Below are 14,818 nucleotides of genomic sequence, written 5' to 3'. Positions count from 1 at the left end.
CAGTGCTTTGAGTAGATGCGCCACCACCAAAAGGACACCAGAAAAGGAAACAGAAGAGAGAGTAGGGGTCAGTACAGATTTTAGAGCCACCATGAATAGTTATTGTAATGAGTTTTATCGGATGTACTCCCTTCTGTATTTAGTCTGATCACCTTTAAAAAGATGTTTTTCCTCCTCTGTCATGACAAGTCATGGTAGGAAATGGAATAGGAATAATGTGAGTCTTGAGTAGAAGAAGAGGAGAACAAATCGGTTTATTGTGAAGAAAAGACTGTGTTTTGGAGGTGATTGCAGAAAACAGATTAGTCTTTAAGACCTGAGACTTTTGTAGAAGCTGCTGGGGTTTGGGGTAACAAATGCTCCCATCTTCTCACACACTATATTAATTCCTGCTATCTGGGGGAAAAGAAAATTCTCTGCCACTCTGGGTAAAGTATAAAGGCACCTCAAGGTTTGTTCTGGTGCTGCTGAGTTTCAGGGGAAAAGATGAAGGCAAAACTGTCTAGAATGGCCCACCCATTTTCAACAGTTGACTAAGCAATTAGTATAGGGTGGTCCAGATCATCTGGATGACTTTGATTCATGTGGGGACGATTCCAGTTTGGGGCTAAGACGATTCTTCATGTCGTCATTTCGTACACTTCTCGATGGTCCAGGATTTTTCGGGTGATTTTCTATGTAATAAACGTAATAAGTTATAGCGTAATGAAAATTGCACAATTAGATCTGGACCACCCTATACAAATGTCTGCCTAGTTCACTGGTGTATCTATCAACAAGATGTCAGACAGGAGTTTAACAGATCATTAACAACTTTTTTGGTAAAATTAATAATTTCCCTTTAAATAAGTGTCATTTTTCAATGGCACGTGCTCTAGGCTTAATTAACTTCACATTAAAATTATAATTGAAAGAGAAAATAAAAAACACACAGTTTTTAACCAAATCTTCAGGTAGGACCCTTGAACGACCTGCCTTTTTCACTATGTTCTTTTATGTGGTGGCAGTTGAAGAATGCTGATTGTGGCATTATTGACAACTCCTCTATTTAGATATCCTTACTAGGCATGAGTCGATAACACAGCCTACACATTGTAGTGATCCATTGTGGTGGGAGGCCTCCAAAATGCAGAGGAAAGCAGGCCAGCATCTCCACCAGTCTACCCAGAGGAGGTGCACACAAAGGCAGCCTGAGATCCACTGCGACTGGCCAGCTTCAGTCTACACCAAGGCCAAGTTCAAAAATATATTCTTAAATGTCCCAATTATATACAAAAAAAGGCCAGCAACAACAGAATGATTGTAAAGCTTTGCCTATAAGATGAAAATTGCAAACAAAAAATCTTAAAAAATAAAAGATGTATTTAAAAACCTCTGTATAAGAAAGAAAGCTTAAAGACAAAAAGGCACAAAAGGAACTGTCAAAAAAAAATAGCCAAGTACATACTTAGTGACAAAAACACCATCTGAGAGGAATGGTTAAAAAACAAAGTAAGAAGGTCAATAATCCAGTAATTCAGTAAAAAAACAATAAGTAAAACACAAGGAAACGTCACAATTTCTCTTTTGCATACAATGTGCCATATTTAACTGCCTGTCACCTCAGCTTTTATAGCATAGGGGGCAGTCCTTAGTGGGAGGTGGACATGTGGCCCCGCCTCTTGGGGTGCTGCCCACAAAATACAATGAACTTGGTAGAACAAATTCATGCACATTGAGGCTAAATAATAAACAAAACTGACAAGAAAGCATAAATATATAAATAATAAATATGAATAGCAATATTAACATACACAAAAAATGTAAAATAAATGAAAAAGACAAAAAAAAGGAATTTAGCCATAATCCAGGGAGTGGGACTCTCCCGTATACCTAATACACACAATGTGTATCCTCTTTAATAAAAGCCCTGTGTGCGTCCAGGTGTCCGTGTGTGTGTGTCTTCTGGTGAAGTGCGCATGCACGGGGCCGCGACACACATCGCACCGTGCCCCGCCCATGCGCACAGCACCTTGGTCGCACACTCACTCGAAGCTGGGCACACAATGAATGGCCTATCCGCGGCAGCGCATAATAAGCAAATAAAGCACATACACTGGAAGCTGGGCACACAGTGAATGGCCATGATATCATCATCCTCTTTAATAAAACCCCTGTGTGCGTCCAGGTGTCTGTGTGTCTTCTGGTGAAGTGCGCATGCGCGGGGCCACACGGCACGTGTTCAGTCTCTTCCTGTGCATTCCCTGTGTGTGCAGAGAGAGAGAGAGAGAGAGAGACACAGGTGCGTGCGCACGAGAGACACACACACGCACGCACGCGCACGCACGCGCACGCACGCACGCACGCACGCACGCACGCACACATGCAGGACCGTGCGAGAGACTCACACACACACACACACACAGACAGGCCCGCATGGGGGACAGACATTCACGTGCACACACGCACGCAGGCAGGCCCGCTACAGAGACAGACACGCGTGCACGCACGCCCGCACGAACACACACACACACACACACGTGCATTGTTACTTTTCTTGGTTGTTTATTAGATTACGGATTTTTGAAATGTTCATTTTTTTCCCTGTGCTTGAAACTCATTAAAAAAGGTGTTTTTAGCGAGCCGGTCATAAGGCTATAGCGCGGACTCTTGCAGTGTTAGTTTTCTCTGTTGTTCAAGGTTTTCTTAGTGTTATTCAATGTTTTTACATTTAGTTTACTATTACTATGTGCATTGAATGATATAATTAACTATATTTGTGCTTAAAATCTTAAAAAATATATATATTTACATACAGTTCATATGATCTGGAACGGATTAATTGTATTTAAATACAATCCTATGGGGGAAATTACTTCGGTTCCACTGTATTACTGTCTGACAAAATTACAGGCATTTTACGAAAATACAAACCAGTATTACTGAGAGAGAAAATGAAAGGCACACAATACAGTGATGCATATTACAGCCACATACAAGGTCCCTTGCCATTTAATAGAGACTGTTCCTACTAATGTTTATGCACTACTGTTCTAGCGCCCGTTATTGTAACGGGCTTAATGTCTAGTAGCAATATAAAGGCTTCATGTTACAATATAGTGCATCTTCAAACAATTGACAAAATAATAATGTTATTTTTGAAAAAAAATTGTAAGGATTAGCTTATAAACAATAAAAAACAAAACAGGTATTAAAAATAACATAAATGTGTAAACTCCTCACAGCTTCTAGATAGATAGATAGATAGATAGATAGATAGATAGATAGATAGATAGATAGATAGATAGATAGATAGATACTTTATTAATCCCAAGGGGAAATTCACATAATGTAATGTAATGCGATTCCAAAATTGAAGCTTTTTATTTTATTATATAAGACGCATAATAGTTAAAAAGGCAGACTCAGTAAGTAACAGGACGTACTCTGGAGGCTGTAGAGAAAGAGAGAATTAAAATAGAGAATTCTTCTTTTTAGTAATTCTTGTCTGTTTGTTATAATATTAATACATTTATTTATTTGTAGAGCTTCTGTAAAAATCTAAACTCATTCCCTCCATTATGAACTTGGTTTTCATTCAGGCTTTTTTCATCTACGTACATCAAGGTATCCGGCTAGCGTGGATGCAGAACCAGCGAGGTCGTCATATCACGGACTGCCGGTGCTGTTTTAAAAGTCGACTTCTCCAGTAAGCACCCGATTTGCAAACCTATTTTTTACACAAGCGCATGCGTGAAGGAGATCCACGTGCCCAGTTCTTTAAAATATAGTGAAGCTGAGCTCTCACATCTTAACCCTTTAATAAAAGTTTATATCACATTTGCCGATTACGTTTGGGCTCAAGCAGATGATTCCATTGGTTGAAAACGGTTTAGAAACAATAAACCTTAAACGGATGGCCGTAAAGTGACAGGGTTGCTGGTGGGCTTAGCCAACATTGAAAATTTTGAAGAGAAACTTTACAGAATTTAATAAATTTAGATCCTATACGATGCCAAAAAAATAACATAGGTTATGGTATATCGAAGATGAGCACAAGAAAGCGGATGAGCGTGTTATATACAAAATGAAGGTTTTTGTGCCTCTTTTCCACATTTTTTATAATAAGATTGAGAGTCTTTGTGTCATGTGCCGTACATAGTTATGATATTTGGAGCAATGCTGCAACAATCGACAACATATTATTAAAAACAAAAGGCATCGATTTCTTCAATGGCAGAGATGCTTTTGCAACGGAAGTGGGTGCCGTTATTTCAACTCATATTTATTTTTCTTTAATAGCGATGCCGTGTTTGCCTTTAGCGTTATGTTCTGTTGTATAAACTCTAAATTACATTACAATTGTGGGATTACAGTGTTGTTTGAAATATATATTATCTTTTATTACATTGCATTAGCATTAGAAATTATGGAGAAAAAAAAACTTTATCCGAAAAACACGATGCTTTTAGAGTGTAAGAAAAATTACAATAATCGTCAATGCCTATATATACGTATTTAGTTAGTATTATTATTTTGATTTTACTCACATTCACTTCTGAAAATAGATATTGAGGTTCTTTTTATAATTTGCGTTCACTTTTATGCATTCAAGACAAAAAAAAAAAAAATGTGTGACCTTTAAGTGTTCTGGTCCAAATTATCAATCTATCTATCAATCAATTAAAGCAAAGACAAATAATACACAATTTTCCCAGTATTTCTCCAGTCCAAAAATTAAAGCAGTAAAAGTGAATTTAAGAGGCCTTGGGGAGTGAGAAGGGAAAATGAACAAAAATGGGCAGCAAATAGAAAATGAACTAAATAAATCCTTCACCTCAGAATGCATAAAAGAAGAAATAAATGTGATGCCTCAGGCAGAAGTAAAAACCAGCTGAGTGTACGGATTTTAAAATAGAAGAATCCACTGTGCTTCAGGCTATCAATACATTAAAGACTGAAACCCCAGGGCCTGATGGGATTTAACTTTTATTAAGAAGATAAACCTTTATTAAATGTATTCCAGCAACCACTCGAGATGGGCAAATTATCTGATGACTGAAGAGTTGGAATGTGAGTCCACTCCTTAGGAATGGAGTCAAAATAGATTCCTGGAATTCTAAATCAATAAGCCTAAATTTTATCCTGGGAAAAGTTGTAGAAAATGTATTAAGAAACAAATTAGACGTCTGATGTGAAAATAGTCAATTCTTGTTGTCCATGAGACTTATGGTTCTGAGAAACCCTGTATATACAGAAAACATGGATACTGAAGCATTGATCCTGTGGGTAAAATGGAATTTGATTCTTGCAGGATGCCAGCTCTGGGCAAGGACCAGCAAATCACTGTCTGCTGCACCAACTGCCTTCATGTCCTCCTTGATTACATTCCATAAGCCTCATCCTCGGTCTTCCTCTTTCCCTCTTGCCTGATGATTCCATCCTCAGCATTTATTTCCAGACGTACCGCTCATCTATCCTCTTTGGTATGTGCCCAAACCACCTCAATCTCAACACTCCCAATTGGTCACCAAATTGCCATACACATGGTGTCCCTCTAATACAATCTATCCTAATCCTGTCTACATTTTTTACTCAGAAATGTCAGATTACATTGGGAAAAGGATCTCTCACTCAACATTTTGGAAAAGGAATGGAAGGCAGAATTCACTCAAACTCGAAAAAAAAAAAACTGTAAGGATTAGCTTATAAGCAATAAAAAACAAAACAGGTGTTAAAAATAACATAACTGTGTAAACTCCTCACAGCTTCTGTAATGCAATTCCAAAATCGAAGCTTTTAATTTTATTAAATAAGATGCATAATAGTTAAAAAGGCAGGCTCAGTTACAGGAGGTATTCTGGAGGTCACAGAGAAAGAATTCAAACAAAATGGAAGCGCTTCTTCTTTTTAGTAATTCTTGTATGTATCTGTTTGTTATAATATTAATACATTTATTTGTTTTGTAGAGCTTCTGTAAAAATTAAAACTTATTCCCTCCATTATGAACTTGGTTTTCATTCAGGCTTTTTTCATATACGTACATCAAGGTATCCGCCTAGCGTGAATGCAGAACCAGCGAGGTCGTCATATCACGGACTGCCGTGTCTGGACCTACGACAATCTGGTCACTCTACAATATAGATAGATAGATAGATAGATAGATAGATAGATAGATAGATAGATAGATAGATAGATAGATAGATAGATAGATGTAAAAGGCACTATATAATAGATAGATAGATAGATAGATAGATAGATAGATAGATAGATAGATAGATAGATAGATAGATAGATTTGAAAGGCACTATATAATAGATAGATAGATAGATAGATAGATAGATAGATAGATAGATAGATATGAAAGGCACTATATAATAGATAGATAGATAGATAGATAGATAGATAGATAGATAGATAGATGTAAAAGGCACTATATAATTGATAGATAGATAGATAGATAGATAGATGTAAAAGGCACTATATAATAGATAGATAGATAGATAGATAGATAGATAGATAGATAGATGGATAGATAGATGTAAAAGGCACTATATAATAGATAGATAGATAGATAGATAGATAGATAGATAGATGTAAAAGGCACTATATAATAGATAGATAGATAGATAGATAGATAGATAGATGTAAAAGGCACTATATAATTGATAGATAGATAGATAGATAGATAGATAGATAGATAGATAGATAGATAGATAGATAGATAGATAGATAGATAGATACTTTATTAATACTAAATGTCCTGCCTCAATGAGACGTAAGCAGAGCTGCACAAATTTCGTTAAGCAGGACTCAAGCATATCTTTCATCGGACCAAGCAGCCAAACAAGAATTGTAGTCAAGAAGAATTTGAAATCAGAAACACAATAAAGAAACAATTGCTAGCTAATGCACAGTTTTTATCCAATCTCAAAATGAAACTATTAAAATAACTAAAAAATTAAAGATAGCACCGAACTATATAAAACACAAGAAAAAAATTCCTAAAAATGTTTTATTAATAAATGTCACAAAAAGCAACAAAATCAAATACAGTGAATTCAGAAAGTCTTTTGACCCATTCATTTTCTTCTCATTTAATTGTGTTGTAGATTTCATTCTTAATAGATGCATTTGCCATTTGTACCCATCAACCTACACCCAATATCCCATAATGACAAAATGAAGACATGTTTTCAGAAAGGTTTACAAATTTATTAAATATCAGAAACTGACATCTTTCATTCCTAGACGTATTCAGACTGTGACAGATAGGGGGCGCTATCGTCCCCTTGAACCCTCAGACCTCACATCAGACACCAGGTAAAATAAAGACATATTTTTAACTTCATAAATTGTGCACAAAGCACCTCCACCTCCACAGTAATCCACAATAATCAATACAATACAATCAATCCTCCACTCCCAGACGCTTCATCACCCTTCCTCCCAACTCAGCTCAAACTGCTGGGGTTTCCCAGAGTCCTTGATAGTCTTTGACCTGGAAGTGCTACTTTCCCTCAGTCCACACGATTTCATAACACTTCCGGGTAAGGTGTAAACTCCTTCTTTCCTTCATCCCGGAAGTACTTCGTTAATTCCATTCCAGTGACTAGAAAGTACTTTCAGGCTATAATAAAATTCCTCGTGCCTTCCTGCAGCATCCCCTGGAGGACCCCATGGTATCCAGCTGGGCTGTGATGTAAAACTTCACTGTCCATGATGCCCTGCTGGAACATGGGGCACCTTAATATTGCAAGAAGGGCTCCACCTGGCAGCGTGTTGGTATTGGCTGGGATGAACTGCCGGCCATATACCACAACACCTGTAATTCATTACTTTGTAGAAGCTCCTTTGGGAACAATTCCAGTTTTGAGTCATCTTGGTAAGTCTCTACAAGGTAGGCACGCCTGGATTTAAGTAGTTGATCCGATTCTTTCTGACACATCCCATCAAGATCCATTAGATTAGATGGTAAGCATCTGTAAACTGCTATCTTCAGGTCTCTCTGCACACGTTCTGGAAGGTTTAAGTCAGTTCTTTGACTGCGTCACTCAGGAAAACTCAGAGACTTGTCCTGAAGCCACTTCAGCATTGTGTTAAGCCGTATGCTTCAGGCTATCGTTGTGTAGAAAGTTGAACCGTCACCCTAATCTGAGGTGGTACGCACTCTGAAGCGCATTTTCCTCAAGGTCCTCTTTGTATTTGGCTGAATTCATCCTTCCCTCAGTTCTGTGCAGTCTCCTTGTCCCTGCATGATGCCACCATCACCATGCTTCACAATAGGGATGTGATTAAGAAGATGATGAGCATTGCCAGGTCTTTAGAACATTAGAACACTCTAGATCAGAACAGGCCATTCAGCCCAACAAAGCTCGCCAGTCCTATCCACTTATTTCTTCCAAAAAAACATCAAGTCGAGTTTTGAAAGTCCCTAACGTCTTACTGTCTACCGCACTACTTGGTCGTTTATTCCAAGTGTCTATCGTTCTTTGTGTAAAGACAAACTTCCTAATGTTTGTGTGAAATTTCCCCTTCACAAGTTTCCAACTGTGTCCCCGTTTTCTTGATGAACTCATTTTAAAGTCACCGTCTGATCCACTGCACTAATACCCTTCATCATTTTAAACACTTCAGTCAGGTCTCCTCTTTATCTCTGTAAAGGCTCAGCTCTTTTTTTTTTTTTTTAAATTTTATTAATTTTATTGCAATCATTCCATACAAATCAATCAATTTTTACAAAAAGTAGGATTAAGAACAAGTCGACTCCTACTCCTGAGAGCGAGCGCATGGCCAACGGAGTAAAACTTAAGGCTTGTAAACATACCTAAATTGAGTTTGATAAGCTAATAGAGATGAATGGAGAAGAAAAAGAAATACAGAAATAATTGCTTCCTCTGTGCTTTAAGAGCTTATTTTAAAATATTACTGATTAGATCCTGCCATGTTTTGAAAAAAATCTGTACAGATCCTCTGAGTATTTGATTTTTTCCAATTTCAAATAGTATAAAACATCGGTTTCCCACTGACTTAAAAGAGGAAAGTTAGGATTCTTCCAGTTTGGCAAAATAAGTCTGCGTGCCAAAAGTGTAAGGAATGCAATCACAGTTTGTTGGTCTTTCTCCACTTTAAACCCATCTGGAAGAACCCAAACACAGCTGTTAATGGGTTAGGAGGGATTGTGAGACCGAGGCTGTCTGAAAGGTAATTAAAAATTTTGGTCCAGAATAATGTTAATTTGGTGCAGGCCCAGAACATGTGACCCAGTGAGGCTGGGACTTGATTTCAGCGTTCGCAGGTTGGATCTCACCCTGGAAACATTTTGGAGAGTTTTAGGCGAGACAGATGTGCATGATATATGATTTTGAGTTGAATAATTGTATGCTTTGCGCATATGGAGCTCGAGTGATTTCTCTGCATTGCTACTTTCCACTCCTTTTCTGATATATTAATTGAGAGATATTTTTCCCAGTGTCTACAGCATTAAGCTTACTTACTGTTATATTGATCCAGATACTATACTTTACTATACTGATACTCTACATACACACTGACTATCTACTCGAATATTAACCAAATGAGCACGATCAGTGAATGCAAGCCACCTTTATAGTATGCTGAGAAAGCGTCAAGCTCGTTCACACCTGCCCAGGATGTCAAGTTCCACAGAACAGCTTCTAACCTGGCCTGATGCCACTCCTGGACATGCCCAGGCTGCACAAACCTTTGTTAAGTCACATACGGGAGCAAAAATGTTTGGATACAAATATAAGAAAATATCAAGACAAAACTCTGAAATGGTACGTGATGGGTAAATTTTTATGTGATATTCGTGATCAGCACCCAAAAATCTATAAGAAACACCCAAAAGTGTTCAAGAAGCAAAAACTTTGTTGTGCATTGTATTTAGTAAAATCATTTATATAACTTAAATAACTAGGAAAAGGCTTTCACACCACCTTCCTCTTACTTATAATCAAGCATAATATCATTTAGCCAAGTATTTCATTTTATACTGCGCAAATAAGTCAACCTTTTCTGTTTTGTGAACATGATAGATAGATAGATAGATAGATAGATAGATAGATAGATAGATAGATAGATAGATAGATAGATAGATAGACAGACATGAAAGGCACTAGACAGATAGATATATAGTGCATTTCATGTCTATCTATCTATCTATCTATCTATCTATCTATCTATCTATCTATCTATCTATCTATCTATCTATCTATCTATCTATCTATCTATCTATATAGTGCCTTTCATGTCTATCTATTTATCTATCTATCTAATAGATAGACATGAAAGGTACTATATATTAGATAGATAGAAATGAAATGCACTATATAATAGACAGATATATAGTACCTTTAATGTTTGTCTATCTAACAGATAGATAGATAGACAGACATGAAAGGCACTAGATAGATAGATATATAGTGCCTTTCATGTCTATCTATATAGAGCCTTTCATGTCTATCTATCTAGCTATCTATCTATTATATAGTGCCTTTCATGTCTATCTATCTAGCTATATAGTGCCTTTCATGTCTGTTTATCTAAATAGTGCCTTTCGTGTCTATCTATTAAAGGCACTATATAATAGATAGAAAAGGCACTACATAATAAATAGAAAAGGCACTATATAATAGATAGAAAAGGCACTATATAATAGATAGATAGATAGATAGATAGATAGATAGATAGATAGATAGATAGATAGATAGATAGATAGATAGATAGATAGATAGATAGATATGAAAGGCACTTTATAATACATAGATAGATAGATATGAAAGGCACTATATAATAGATAGATAGATAGATAGATAGATAGATAGATAGATAGATAGATAGATAGATAGATAGATAGATAGATTCACACATGTGGAATTAGGAGACAGCTAAAGGGCTTGAATAAATGTAATACTACATCAGACCACGGTGTGGCAGAGTGTGCTGACTGTCAGGAGTGCCACACACTCCTTTCCAGTGACCTCAAGACCCCCCATGCTCTCCCAATCCGTCTACTGACTTCATTGGAAGAGTCACCAGAGACATGAATGTCACTGCCGAGGTAAGTAATTTCTTAAAAACGTCGACATCATAAAACAAAAAACAAGAATAACAGAAACAAAGTTTGAAAGGTGAATTTGAAATTATTTTTGCAAAAATCTTCTTCAGTGGTTAACTGTTTCCAGGTCTCTCCAGGGATGTTCAGTTGAGGCTTTGATTGGAGCACTCAAGAACATTCCTATATTTTCTTTACTTTGTGTTTAGGATCTTTGTCCTGTTCAAAAGTACAAATCAGTACTCAGCGGGCTCTCAGCAGGTTTTCATTAAGGACATTTCTGTTCTTTGTTCCGTTCAGATCATCAGACCATGGAGACCATCAGTGGACACCTATTTTCAAGTATTTCCAGAGTTTTTCAATTGAGTTCAAGTCCAGACTCTGGCCTAGGACATTCAAGAACATTCTCAGAGTTGACCTTAAGCCACACCTGTGTTGTCTATTACTTTGTGCTTAGGGTCACAAATTCCCTCATTCCAGTCTGTCCGATCATCCCTGCTGCTGATTAACAACCCCATAGCCTGATGCTGCCACCTCCATGCTTCAACATTGAAATGGTATTGCTCAGGTGGTTAGCAGTGCCTGGTTTCCTCCATACATGACAAATAGTTCAGTCTTGGTTCTGTCAGAACAGAGAATCTTGGTTCTCACAAAATCCTTTCTGAAAACTCCAAGTGGGCTTTCATGTGTCATTGGGCCACTCTGCCATGAAACTCATGGTCACTCTGGCTGAGCTCCACAGAATATGTGTGGAGTTAAGAAAAACTTCCAGGAGGACAACCATCACTGCCAACACACCACCAATGCTGGCTTTACGACAGAATGGCTAGACTTAAATCTCTCCTCAGGAAAAGACACATGGAAGCCTATGTGGAGTTTGCAAAAAGACACCTAAAGGACACTTAGACTGTAAGAAGCAAGATTCTCCAGTCTGATGAAACCAAGATTAGCATCATGTCTGAAGGAAACCAGGCTCCGCTCATCACCTGTGCAATACTATTGCAACCGTGAAACATGTTTTGAGTGGCAGGGACTGCGAGACTAGATGATGTTGTGAGAATGCTAAACAGAGCAAAATACAGACATATCTTTAAAGTAAATCTGCTCTGGACATCATACTGGATCATAGATCATAGATGTACCTTCCAACAGGACAATGACCCTAAACCCAAAGTACAAAGCAAAACAACACAAGATTTGATTTGGGACAACTCTAAGAACATCCTCGAGCACGGACTTGAACCTTATCGAACATCTTTGGAGAAACCTGAAAATGGCTGTCCACTGATGGCATCCATCCAACCTGAAAGAGCTTGAGAGGATCTGCCGAGAACAGTGGCAGAAAAATCCTCAAATCCAGGGGTGCCAAGCTTGTCAAGTAAGAACCAAGAAGACTCCAGGCTGGAAGTACTGAGAAAAAAAGTCTGAATACTCATGTCAATGGGATATTTCAGGTTTTATTTTTATTTTTAATAAATTTGCAAAAATTTCTAAAATCCTGTTTTCAATTTGTCATTCTTATGTATTGAGTGCTGCTTAAGTAATATGGGTGGAAAAAATGAATCAAATGATTTTAGCACAAAGCTGTAGCATAACAAATTGTGAAAAATGTGAAGGGGTCTGGATGGATGGATGGATGGATGGGTGGATGAATGGATGGATGGAAGCAAATAAAAATGGTAATGATCAGCAATAAGTAAATTTAGAAAAGTATTCGAGATTTTATGTTGACACAACATTCTCATTCTCCAGGCAATATGCAGAAGCAATTAAAAGACTAATAAAATGTGAGGCTTCATTATAAAAGCTGCGGAGTATAAATCAATGGACATTATGCTGAAACTCTGTCATGCCGCATTTAGGAGGCTTGTGTGCAATTCAATGTAAATATATTATTATTATTAGTAGTAGTAGTAGTATTATCATCCATCCATTATCCAACCCACTATATCCTAACAAAGGGTCACGGGGGTCTGCTAGAGCCAATCCCAGCCAACACAGGGTGCAAGGCAGGAAACAAACCCAAGGCAGGGCGCCAGCCCTCCGCAGTATTATTATTATTAGTAGTAATAATTATTTCATCTTAACTAACTCCATTAGAGTCTCAGTCAGGGCTTCATATTGGCTTAGACAGTAAATTTTATACTAAGTGACCAAACTGTCACCAAACATCAACTATGAGAAGTCTGCGCTGCTCCATATAACACAAACTGTGTGTTGAGTTGACTTGGGAGCTCCAAACTGGCCACATCTCTGTGTGTTTGTGTGCATGTGCGTGTTCTCTGATGGACTGGTGCCCAGACCAGAGACAGAAGTGTTACGTTTAATGCTGGTGGCATATACTCTGGTGCCCCTTGACTCTGAATTGGATTAAACAGGTTTCACTTTGTGTTATGTTATGTTATGTTATCACAGTGGCGCAGTGGGTAGCACTGCTGCCTCGCAGTTAGGAGACCTGGGTTAGCTTCCTGGGTCCTCCCTGTGTGGAGTTTGTATGTTCTCCCCATGTCTGCGTGGGTTTCCTCTGGGTGCTCCGGTTTTCTCCCACAGTCCAAAGACATGCTGGTTAGATAGATTGGAGATCCTAAATTGTCCCTAGTGTGTGCTTGGTGTGAGTGTGTGTATGCATGTGCCCTGGGGTGGGCTGGCGCTCTGCCCAGGGTTTGTTCCTGCCTTGTGCCCTGTGTTGGCTGGGATTGGCTCCAGCAGACCCCCATGACCCTGTAGTTAGGATATAGCAGGTTGAATAATGGATGTTATGATATGTTATGTTATGTTGCTTGTAAATAATTATAAGGTGCTATAAGATTATTGCCTGGGGACTCACTCCCCCTTCTCTCCCTATTTTGTCACCAAGTTCGTTAACCAGTTTCTATAAGGTTTGCACCTTTAAGCTGCAGTTTAAAAATATGAGTTAAATAATGAAACAAATGAAGGTGAAGGAATATTCTAGTGCATTGAAGTGCATAAGAAATGTACTTGTGGGGACCTGAAAACTCACTTGATTTACTGTAGGACACTGGCTCAGGTTGCCCCGATCGCGACAAGGTGTTGGTGAAACACAGAGGTGTTTCAGGAAGACCAATTTGAACAGTCACAAAAGGAATGAAGACCAGGCATTTCATTTTCAGTATCCTTTATTGATCACTTGTACTGTATTCCAATATAACAAATGCAACTTAACTTGGCCTTACTGTACTACTCAACATTTTTTACACCTCTGGCACACTTCCTGAACACCCATACACCTGTCAGATTGGCTCTGTCCTTCTTCTCTCTCTCTCTCTCTCTCTCTCTCTCTCTCTCTCTCTCTCTCTATATATATATATATATATATATACACAGTATATATATAAAATCCAACATCTATCTGTCTGTCCGTCTCTCCACTTTTCACGAGAGAACTATTTAACGGATTTAAATTGGTTTGTTTTTCTTTAATTTGCTTGAATATTCCGGTTGATTTTACGACTTCTCTCATCGTGCTAAGTATCATAGTTCACTTGTGGCACTAATTTATTTGTACAAATCTGAAAAAGGGAGGGGGAGGTGGGACCTCAGGAGTGGGGAGCCAGACGGGGCCCTCCTCACTCACGCACCAACCTTTGTTCGAGTCGCTCTACCTCTCGCCACGTGTTGGAGCGCACCTTGCCTCTGCATAGCTAGTGATACCTGTGTATTCAGCAGACATTATCACCTAGAAATTGTTAAGGAGTAACGTCTGACTTTTTGAAAGAAAGATCAGAGCTCCATGTGTTTTTG

The sequence above is a fragment of the Polypterus senegalus genome, chromosome 3, assembly GCF_016835505.1.
Source record: "Polypterus senegalus isolate Bchr_013 chromosome 3, ASM1683550v1, whole genome shotgun sequence".
NCBI classification, from domain to species: Eukaryota; Metazoa; Chordata; class Cladistia; order Polypteriformes; family Polypteridae; genus Polypterus; species Polypterus senegalus.
This window is presented reverse-complemented; position numbering follows the sequence as displayed.